The sequence below is a fragment of the Nymphalis io genome, chromosome 15, assembly GCF_905147045.1.
Source record: "Nymphalis io chromosome 15, ilAglIoxx1.1, whole genome shotgun sequence".
NCBI lineage: Eukaryota > Metazoa > Arthropoda > Insecta > Lepidoptera > Nymphalidae > Nymphalis > Nymphalis io.
Window position 1 is genome coordinate 12,786,284 of NC_065902.1, and position 11,340 is coordinate 12,797,623.

The following is an 11,340-nucleotide window of genomic DNA, read 5'->3' on the forward strand; positions in this document are numbered from 1 at the left end:
TTATAATCTTATAGGACACAATCGAGTGATATCAAAGAATAAGTAATTAAATCAAAATTTATCTTTCTAAGTAGAATGAAACACAGAAATGACATAATAACAAAATTAATAACAGCAGGATAATCATTGCGCCGACAGAATATTATATCTTACTATAATAACTGGCTTATGAAAAAAAACCGAGATGGCCTTTTGGTTCGAACTGAATTTTCATGTGCTTAATTTGTGTTTATAATTCATCTCGTGCTTGACAGTGAAGGAAAACTTGGCGAGGGAACCTGCGTGTGTCTAACTTCATTGAAATTCTGCCACATGTGTATTCTACAAACCCGCATTGGAGCAGCGTGGTGGAATAAACTCCAAACCTTCTCCTAAAAAGGGAGAGGAGGCCTTAGCCCAGCAGTGGGGTATTAACAGGCGTTACTGTTACTATAATCATTATAAATGAAAGTAACATTGTACATCATACTGTCCTGTCCCACCTATATGAAATCCCAAACTAAATCCAACTATATTATTTGAAGATGAAATATTCGTTGGAGATTATGCAAATATATTTAGATGAGGTCGGCTCTCGTTTAGCCGTAAAAGGTAAACCTTTTATACCCTAAGCCTTTTATCTAATAGGTTTCAACAAAGGTCTAGGAAACTTTCGATTGATTTTCGATAATTTATGTATTGCTAGATTTGCATATTGATAGCGAACAAGATGAACTTCGTTGTTATTACTGATTGTAATTATATGATGTCGTTGAAGATGACGTATTTTGAATATAGGTCATAAATCTGAAACGCCAATATCAGAAAATACTTTTTTAAAAAATGATTGATACATTGAATGGGTAAATACTTTGTACGTCTTATCTTTTTTAACCAAGGTTGCCAGTTAGAAACATTATTTAGTGATAAGGACTCCTTTTCATGCAGTTTCAATTTTCATTTTCCGTAAAACGTTAACGTTTTTATAATACGTATAATAGAGCGTTATCAAATAAGTTATATTACATTCTTTAATATAAAACCGTTTGTTCTGACTGACTTTGAAGTTTTTGACTGACTGTTCTGACTATCAACGTACAGAAAAATCCATGGAGTCTAAAAAGGTGAAATTTGATAAATAGTTTATTTTCTAACGTAAGCATCCGCTAAGAAAGGATTTTTTGAAATTTAAGCTTTGAGGGGAGAAAATAGGTGATAATATGAATATTACCCGTACGAAGTCGTTACTGGCAGCTAGTCTATCAATAATATGAACGGAAGTGTGTGAATAGCTTAGGGTTTTTTACTTTTTTATTGTTAAATGATCCAATTTAACTTGTGTTATTTATCGAGACATATTCTACATGTTTTCGGAAAACTACTGTTCTCATTACATCTAATTTTTGGTTGAGGAAAAGCCTCAACTTTGTAAGTAGGCACTCGTGTATTTACGCCATTGTGTATGAGTGTTTTCTATGAAAGAAATTTTCTTTTCTATATATATCTTCAAAATACGTCATTAATTTGATGTTTTTCATGGTGTAAAAGTTTCGTATAATGTAATGAAATATTATTCTGGGATTTCACATGGCTATTTATTTATTTAAGAGGATACAAATATTACATTTTAAAAATCACCATGGTAAATGTTTCACTAACTACAGGCAGTCTCAGTATGCACTATCACATTATTCAAGAAACATTAACTTAACTGTAAATATTAATTAATCACATAATATATGTCAATATATTATTTATATATCGACATATTGAAGTTCAAAACGATAAAAATTGTTATTTTTATACATATTACTTAATAAAATCAATATCATATAATCAACAATTACAGGTTAGCAATTAATACAAATAAATTTTTTTTTTTTCGAATAAGCTGAGAGCGGCTATCATAACAAATGTCCAAATCGATAATTGCGTTCTATATAGTTTAGTATAAAAGAAGTTACTCATATTACGGGATTTTTTACGCGGAACGTTTCAGTAGAATCTTGATAAAAATTTCGGACATTCAACATTATTGTTAAATAAAGCAAACAAGGTTCTATGCAGGTTCTACGTGTCTTAAACTTCCTAAAACGTACGCCAGCAAATACTACATATCAGTAAGTTTGTCACCGTCGGTCATAAACGCTGGCACCGTAAAATAATGCTACACATTAATTCGTTAAAAAACAAAAATAAAAAACGATACGTAATCAATTATTTTTTTCCAAAAAGTAATCGATTAGATTAGGATCTGAAACGAAAGAACGAAGAGCGTTACAATTTTCATGAGTGTACGAAATTAACTAAAAAGTGACTTTCATATGTATGAAGCATAAATAACGGTTTCGTAACAGGCTTTTAGAAAGGTTATCTGCCAAAGTAATTGAAGTCAGAATCGATCAATAATGTATCAAAGATTTTCCTCGAGGAAAATGTGTCGACGAGATTCGGTTTCGTAATTTTTAAAGCGTCTAATAATTTGGTCAAAGCAGGTTTCTTAATATATATTAAATTTTTCCTACCTTTAATTTTTCAAGGTTATAACAAAGATGAATGATAGGAACTATTATAAGAATTACTATTAATTTATTAAATATCTCAAAGCATTAAAAGGTTTTTCCTCTTATTTTAAGTGAGAACCAAAATGTCCGAAAAAACTGGTGGCAGATAAGCGTTTGTTTCCATCGCTACGTTTTTCCTGTACCAAATGGATTGGTAAATAAATTGGGAGTAGGTCGTGAATATTGGTTGAAAATACATGTGACATGTGACATGTTTGAAGATTAAATAAGACTTGTCTTATACTGATGAAGACAATGGTGAAAGACAAAAGAGAAACAAAAAGATAACCAACGCAATCGTATATTGGGTTGGGCTTAGCTAATAAACTTTGTTTAGCGAGTATTTAGTTAAACATTGATTTATCTCGTTCTGACATTCGATAGAAAAAGACACATCATTATTTAACTAATCAGTCGCTAAGCAAAGTTTATAAGTAATGATAATAAATTGTTAACATACATTTAATTATTTGTGTAGGTTGTATGTTCCTTTGAAGTTAATAAGTTAAAAAATATAATTGTGAAACTTCAAAACACGGCTAATATAAAAAATATTTCTATAAAAGGAATATTAAGTAAAAGTTTTTAACCGACGAAAATATCATATTCAGTATCGTTAATTGTATACAATAGAATTTATTTATTTATTGCGTTGAATATTATACAAAGATATATTTCCAGCCATTGCTGGTAAGCAAAATAACACTATACTTTAAAAAAGTTATATTCAAAAATTAAAAGTAAATAATGATATAAAAATAAAATAAATTTAAAGTAAGTAAATAGGAATTAAAAGTTTCTCTTAGTAATTGGTTTCTTATCACTTTTTTTGACCAAAAAAAGCCCTTTGTATATCTACTTTTTTATAGAATAGCTAGCGGACGAGCAAATGGGCCACCTAAAGCTAAGTGGTCACCACTGCCTATATACATTGACATTAAAAGAAATGTTAACCATCGCTTACATCGCCAATGCGCCACCTATCTTGAGAACTAAGAGGTTATGTCCCTTGTGCACGTAGGTAATTACACAATTAATTAATTACATAATTACAGAACAATCTTCCCGACTGTACTGGCCGTCGTCGCATTTGGACCCTACTATTACTTACCATCAGGTGGAGTAGAGACATTTGCCATCCCGGGGCATAAAAAAAAAAACACTGGCTCACTCACCCTTCAAGCCGGAACAGAACAATACCAAGTACTACTGTTTTGCGGTAGAATATCTGATGAGTGGATGGTACCTACCCAGACGAGCTTGCACAAAGCACTACCACTAGTAAATCCTCAAGCCAGTAAACAATATTTCAGAACTGTAGACATGTAACATAGTTGTATAATAAAATATAGTTGTTAATGTAATAAATTAGCTTCTTGAAATATTAATTTTTATTAATTTATCAGGAAGTCAACGTTATTCACAAAGAAATCCATAAGTGTCATATTCTTAATGCCTATATAAAAGATTTGTTACAAAGTATATAACGATTATAGGATAATTTAATATATAAATATTAGTTGTTGCTTACTAGTAGCTACTTGAACCTTAAAAACATCAGCTACTATTTTCGAGTGTGGTGTCCTGAAAATGAAAGTTATTTTATTTAACTACACGTTATACAATTCAATACATTTTGAAATTCGAAAACTTTGAAAAGAATGTTAGGAAAGCAGGTCACTTGGCAATTAGTGTTCAAGACGTCTTTTGTTTCTTTAATAGTTGACATTTGTTTAAATAAACAATTTTGTGACATTAGCGCAGACTACATAATATTTGTATTAAAACTTGCCTACAGTTGCTTCAGGCTGTCGTTTTTTTAAAGATAATTGTTTAATTTTTAGTTCGTATACGTCGTAACTAATTTATTAAATTTACCACTTCTTTCAAGATACAAGACCAAACTAAAAGGAAATCTTGGTTAAAATCGAAATTTGCAGCTTACTGTTCTTTTTTCTTGTATTTGTCTCCACAAACATGACGTCCGTGCCGTGTTCGTTTCAGAATTGACGTCGTAGAATCTAAATGAACTACTTAGGTACACGGAATATGTACCAGATGACTTACTTGAAGGGGTGTTGTTTTAGGGGATTCTGGATTCCTCTGCTCTGGGTGATATTCGGCCAGTCTTACCATAATCCGGACCATCTCTATTATGGACCGCCATTTTACGACCTGTAATCCAGTACTGACTATTTTTACCTTCTCCCCCAGTGTTCCCAACGTTTCCGCCTGCGTGGGCCACGCTATCAACAACATAAGCTAATAGAAATGCTTAAGTTGAAACAAGCCTTCACGGCTCATATAGTATTTTGAAATTTATATAAACCAATATTTTAAAAACTAAATAAAAATCACATACATGACATAACAAGTTTTAACATTTATCATAATAAAAAAGACCTAAAGAAGTCACTAAGAAAAATTGAAGTCATTAAACGGGTAGCAATTTAGGCAAATTATAACCTACCTTAGGGCGAAGGGTCTGATATTATCAGGTTAAAATGTGTTTTACGCTCCCTTCCTCAAATTCTTTTATACTTTTTCCTTGAATATATTTTCTTAAAATGCTAAAGTCCTTATATTTTTTTAAAACCACACTTATTTTAAGTTTTCACTTCGTACGCTATCTTCTACTAATACTCTTGCAATTATATTCGTATTACTACCGCTTCATTTATAACAACCTCTACTATAAAAATTAAAATGAATTGTTTTGATGTCACATCATGTGATCATGCGTAAATCCTTAAGTAATTTCTCTCGCTTTACTGCCATTTCTATTACATATTGAAATTTTAATGTAAATTCAAAAATTATAAATCGTCGATATCTCGGTGGGTATCCAATTTTAAGAGACATACGATTTCCATTATTTGAAAAGGACGAATTCCTAAGTCAACATAATTTGGAATAAAAATTGCATAATGTTAACTGTCTTATATTATCATACGCCATGAAGGGGCGTCATGGTCCGTCCATATTAAGATATTCATGACTGCATAGAGTCAGTAACTATTTTGTGGGGTAGTTTGTGCAAACGGTATAAAATAATTAATAATTTTTGACTTATGCATGTATATTGGACGTAAAGAGCCAAAAATGAGCGGTGGTAGTACCACTTTCTGTTACTCGGTCCATTTATTCGTCATTCTAATTATAAATAAAAATAAAACGGTGATAATACTTGAAGCTTTTTTAAACCAATTCAAAACTTTTTACAAAATTATATTTAATGGAATTGAACCTATTGTGGCAAATTACGCACAAAACCTGTGCAACAAATATGTCGAACATAAAAGAAATTTAATTCAATAAAATATTCAATTCAAATTTTTAATAATATTATGAATTAAAAGGCAGAAAAAAGAACAGTTTGATGTCTCACGTCTAAACTAGGACACATTACTAGTAAGAATCATTTGCGGAATATTCCAATGATGAAAATAAAAAATAAATGATTATCAAATTCATGGCCTGTCTATCTGTACAGGTACAGCGATAGTAATTAGATCGTAAAAGGATAATTTGGACGTGACCGCTCCAGGGCGACTTCCGTCCGTTGTGGCGACATGTCATATTTATTAATGATGAGCATTTATTTGAAGGCCGAAGTGGAATAAGTTCTAAGCTGTAATGATGTCATTAACAGCTGACAATTATTGTTTACTTTTTTAATACTTAGCTCGATGTTTCGACAGTGTTATCGTAGTCTGACTGAAGTTAACCAGCTATTTAATATAATATATGTAGCAATTCAATTTAATGGGTTAAGTAATTTACATTTCATAATTTAACTCGTCTCTTCAAGCTCCTTATCTATCGAGGCATTAACAAGTTGCTACTAGTCGCTTGTATATAGAATCGATTATCGATTTTTCGTAATTTCGAAGTGAAGCCTCGAGATTCAAAAAAAATTCCATGTCGTAAATTAATCAATAAAGTTTATTTTACATGAATACATACTGGTATGTACTAAATATATGGGTATGTAGGACTGTTTAGATTATATTCGAGTGGATACAAAGGATTTTCGTATAAGATTGAAATGAAAAACGATTATTTCCGATATTCATTTCATTTCATCATTAATAGTAATAATAAAGCATATTTTTATCTCAAGAAATTGACATAATATATTTAATTTAGATACTTGTTTTGTCCTTGCCATCATTCCAGAACTAAATCAATTATTGGTCTTTTTTACGGGTAAGACCGACTCGCCGCTCGTCTGCCGCGACGGCGACCGGAATGACGCTCTCTTATGATGCTTGGTTGAAGCGCATATACTATTAGAATAATAAGAAAAATATATTTGTTTTATTTTCGAAACCCTATGGTAGTATTTATTTTCAGGTTTTTTTTTTTTTTAAATTTTAAATTCATTTAAAAACCATCAATTTCAATGTTTCACATTTGCCGCGTTTCGTGACTAACGTTTTTTTTATTCGTATACTTTGTTGAGTCGTCAATTGTATCGAGTTATTAATATAAGTAGATCAATGAAAGTTCGTATTTCAAACAACATAGAAAACATGCAATGATAACAAACACTTCAATTCTCAAAAACCACTGCACTTGTGAATAATCACGAGTAAACCAGATACCTGATACAAGTAGCTCTCTTATCAAGGCCTATCATATATATAAAAAAGTAAATAAACACTGTTTGGCCGATCACTATAATAGTTGGCACTCTCGCTGCCAGACATAAAAACAACTTCAAAGAACTTCATTACTCTGCCACTTTGATATCGAAGATGTTATAATATGCCTTGAGTCTCTATTAAAATTAATATTAGGCAGATAAATAAATAATTAATAAGGGGTGGTACCAACCTAGACTGGCCTGTAGAAACCCTTACCTTTTGAGACCTTACTGGACTCTGTAAAGGCCTAACTACTACTAATAAATGAGTGAATTAGGTGTCACGATTATATCTTCAAGCATTGGAAATACCGATAGACAGCACTGTACGAGTGTATTGCTTACCTGCTTGTGATCTATTTAGTTTTATTTATTATACAATAGCAATTGGCTTGATTGAAATAGAAGAAAGACAAAGGTTAAGAAGCACGAACGTACGAAGTAATAATGTTTTGACTGGAATTACATAAGGCTAAATTTAATTTTATAAGGACCCCTCACGAAAATATCTACGTAAAAATTTCCCAATGCGTTTGGTAATTAATATTTTGACAATTTAGTGCGGTAACGTAAATTTTTATTATCGATTCGATTATTGAATCATTTGTAGAATCAATAGATTATCGATTTTTTATAAATTCGAGGTCGGTCTGTGTCATAAATGAATATATTAAGTTTCTTTTACACAAATACATATTGATTTTAACAAAATATATGGGGAACATAACAATGGATTGAATAGTTTTTACGTTTTATCAATATTTGAGTCGCTACAAAAAATTTTCCTATAAGATTAATTTATGAATAAAACGATTATTTTCAATTTATTAATTTGCACGGAATACATTCGGCTCCGTCATTAGGTGCCATATATATATAAAACTATATAAAACTAACACATTTATGGTATTATAATATTTGTAAGAAATCATAAATAAGATTAGGCAGTTTACATTTTTTTATTACGCATTTTAAAGTAAAGCCATCCGAAATGTTCTAAAGCAACTGTCAAAAAGTGAATAATCAATTGGAAAGGATATTACGGCCTATTAATGTCCCGCTGATATTCTAAGGCCCCTTATCCTCGTAAGAAGGTATGATGCTTCCTCGATCACGACGATATTACATACGAGCACAATAACATTTCAATGGTAGGAAGGGAAAAAAATAAATAAACAAATCTGACCTTGAATTCATATAAGATCAATTTGGTCAAGTCTAAAATATTTTTTGATATTTATTCATGAAAACATAAGCACTGACTTTAAATTACACTGAGTCAGTAATTTCCAGCAAATTTTTATGTCACCTATTTGAATCACCACCAGGAAATTCCTCCATATGAGTGTCTATTGTGTATGTATTGAATTTCCTCACAATGAGGAGAGCGCTTCCTTTCCCATAGTTATAACCTCAGATGAATTGTAATCGCGTCAGAAAGAGGTTCTCATTATTTCCGCTAGACGTCAAAACGTATGAAGATTCTTTAACAACAAAATAACTTGTTATCCCAAACATTTTAGCAGTGGAGAGAACGATATATTTCCCGAAGAGGGCAGGTTGAAAGTCATACATACCACTGAGTTATCGTGCGCTTACATTGTGAGTATTATTTATCTCGTGCTCGAAAAAACATATAAATCGATCAGCTGGGCGCCATTGACCGGATATGGGAGAATAGACCGGAACACATTAATACAGAATGTTCTCACTTGGCATTATGATTGCTACTTTTTTAAATTTAAATTAGGTTGAAATCAAACAGTTGGCAAATAGGTCTGGTGGTTATAATGGTTGCAGGGCTTCGTGCATATTCTACTACCAAACAGCAATACTTCTTTTTGTTGTTTGTGTCCTGATATGAAGGGTGAGTAAACTACAGTAACTGCATATTGGACATAACATCTTAGTTACAAAGATTGGTGGCTATTGGCGATATAAGGAGTGATTAATATTTCTTACATCACGGCAGTGGTGACCATTTACCATCTGATTATATTTGGCAACCTGCCTACCTATTATAATTTAAAAAATGGCTTGATTTCGACGCCAGGACCTCAGAATGTGCAGTATAATGAGCTAGCAACTACACTGCCGAAGCAGTTTTAAGGGCTAAGTTTATTCACCATTCTTCTCTAAAATAAAGACAGACAGACATGACGCATATGGCGACCGGGAAGCGATGTCAATGTCACACGAGCCTTGCTCAGCGTCCGAATATAAGTAGATTTAGAAAATGTTTACCTTAACTCTAGATAGATTTTCCTCATTTTTAGCCTTCGAACCATTTGTAAATGTTTGTCACGTAACTATATTGTTTGATAAGCGTAACGTTTTGAACTTTGACCATAACGTTGGCAGAATATGAGAGACTAGTTTCCCCGCGTGGCTTTACCCGCGGTATGAGGGGTGGTGAGTGAAACCGATATTAGAGTTGTCAGTCTTTGTCGTTTTCTGTACAACGCGTAGACAAGATTTAATCAAGATTAGTTGAGCAGTTAATTAACGACTATAATTTGTCCCCTGTGCTTGTGTTTACACCGGTTCAATCGTCTTCCAGCCGGAACATAACTACTAATGCTGTTAGGCGATAGAATATATGATGAGTAAGCGGTACATACCCAGACGGGCTTGCATACCTACCACCAAGTCAAACCGAAACCTACCACCTACCGCCAAATTTCTAATATTGCCAATGTATATGGGCGGTGCTGACCACTTACCATCGTGCCCTATTTAGCGGTGGTCTTCCTATGTTATAAAACTTATCTCTTTATGATGTTAGAATGTTTCTGTAATCCGTAATAGCCTGTGAATGTCCCACTGCTGGGCTAAATGCCTCCTCTTCCTTTTTTGAGAAGAAAGTTTGGAGCTTATTTCACCACGCTGCTCCAGTTCGGGTTGGTGGAATACACATGTGGCAGGATTTCAGTAAAATTAGACACATGCAGGTTTCGTCACGATGTTTTCCTTCAGCGTCAAGCACGATATGAATTATAATTACAAATTAAGCACATGAAAATTCAGTGGTGCTTGCTCGGGTTTGAATCCACGATCATCGGTTAAGATTCAGATGTTCTTACCACTGGTCCATCTCAGCTCGGTTAAAATGTTTGTAATGATCAAATATTTGTTTTTAAAATCTAAGTTCTATGCTATATCAAATTAATCGTCATTCATTACAATAATTAAATATTACAAACGAATTCTGTTGACACGCGACATTGGAAACAATCATTATTATAACTCAAGGATACAAGTATCAATGTACCATGTCCACAAACGTCCACTCTCCAAAATCATCATGTCCAAAATCATTTATTTTACGAAAATTAAAATACACTTTATTTTGGAGAGCGGACGTTTGTGGACATGGTACATTGATGCTTGTATCCTTGAGTTATCAGGTAGATTCTTAGAAATACTTTAGAACTTTCATTTATGAAATTAAATCAAACTTGAGCAACCGATTCGACATTCATGTATTTATTTAGACAAAACATATATAACATTTTTTAACTATATATTATTGGTCAATTACACTATATGTGACCCAAAAATTCATAGACTGTGATAAAGTAAAAAAATTAAAAAAAAGAGTTTAACTTTGCACTGTGATTAAGATAAATGCGCGATAACTTTTTTTTCAAACCATGTCATGTGTCATTGAAAATGTCAAGTTCAAATGAATTATTTATAAATTCTCAATTTAAAATTAGGAATATTTTGAAGAAGTAGTTGTTATTGCTTATTTATTTATTTATTATAAATACCGTTTATTCCCAAAAAAAAAAACAAAATACAATCAGAACATACTTAAAAATTACGGAATCAGTCTAAGCTTAAACACATTCCTAAACATATTGTACAGCTTACTCATTACAATAGTATTAATACAGTCTGGTACTTTTTATGTAATAAATGTAAGTAAATAGATAAACTATAATCATGAAACAATTATAATTAATAACAACAATAGAAATAATAATTAGGAAGGATGACAATAATGTTCTGTAACATTATAAATTAACTAAATAATATTTAATATTTATTACTATAAAATAGATTACAATCATGAATTTAAATTAACTAAGAAAATAAAGAACATAAAAAAATTAATACAATAAAATTATCAAACTAAAAATTGTT